This window comes from Pongo abelii, chromosome 9 (genome assembly GCF_028885655.2).
Source record: "Pongo abelii isolate AG06213 chromosome 9, NHGRI_mPonAbe1-v2.0_pri, whole genome shotgun sequence".
NCBI classification, from domain to species: domain Eukaryota; kingdom Metazoa; phylum Chordata; class Mammalia; order Primates; family Hominidae; genus Pongo; species Pongo abelii.
Genome location: NC_071994.2, coordinates 125,299,154 through 125,300,462, shown reverse-complemented (window position 1 = coordinate 125,300,462; position 1,309 = coordinate 125,299,154).

Below are 1,309 nucleotides of genomic sequence, written 5' to 3'. Positions count from 1 at the left end.
TTTGTGTTGATTTCTTGAAAAAGCATGCTCTTATAATTTATTTGTTTTCACTAGTGTATATCAAAGTTAGTTTCAAGATCCATGAGGAACAAGTCAGCTAACGTGATAGGAAAACTTAAATGTAGAGACAACTTCTAAAGGATCCCATGTTACCTTTAAATAAAAGGTATTGTCATCTACCAAGTCAGAAACCAAGGTCTGGTCCTTGTCTCTTCCATTTCCGCCAGCCATGGTCAATCACTCAGGTAATCTTTTGATTTTTTTTTCTCTTTCTGTTATTCAAATATGTCTACTTCTCTCCATCTATGCTACTGCATTAAAGAGCAACACTCATTTCTCACCCGTCGGACTACAGTACCATGCCTCCAGTTTTCCTCTCCACACTGCCAAGGGGCAGCCGGGGAAATCTTTCTAAACCACACATATGATTGTATTATTCCATGGCTTCAAACTCCACTGGCTTCCCATTGCCCTTGAGACATCGTGACACCTAAAGCCCTTCATGCCCTGATCCTGGCTCCAACAGTCCTCTCTGGACTCATCAACTCTTCAGCCCCTCTGTGATTGTAGGCTCGTGCCATCCACCTGCCTTTTCTTAATGTTCCCTCTATCTTCTGGGCTTTCTCACACACTTCAGCTTCTACCTAGTACTTTCTCCACTACACCTTCCAAACTCCATCTCTCATCCTTCACATCCCATCCTAGAAGTCATTTTCTCTGGAAAGATTTCCCCCCAACCTCTACCACCGCTAAGACTAGCTTCCCCACCTAGGCTCTTTCATGTCATTCTGAGCTTACCTCTTATTGACACTTATCTTCCAGTGTTGTGCTCATATTTGAATATGAGATTCTAGAGCTGCACCATTCAACAAGGTAGCCACTCATCAGATGTGGCTATTTCAATTTAAATTAATTAATATTAAGTAAAATTAAAAATTTAGTTCCTCAGTTGCATTGCTCACATCTCAAGTTCTCAATAGCCACATGCAACTGGTGGCCACTCTGTTGAACAGCACAGATATAGAACACGTCTATCACTGAGAAACGTTTATTGGACAGTGCCACTCCAGAAGATAAGTGCTATGTTTTACTTGTTATTTTATCCTCTAGACTTGCAGCCCTTTCTTAACTGGGGTTTGCTATGTGAACCACAGAGAACAAAGATATGATTTGAATGCTATTTTCTCAATTCTCCCAAGAATGATATATTAAAAATACAATTTTACATGCAAAGGAAGGAAAATAATTCATTACGTGTAAAGATGCTCAGAGCATTAGGGTTCAATTCTAGCATAAAACACTGGTCAGG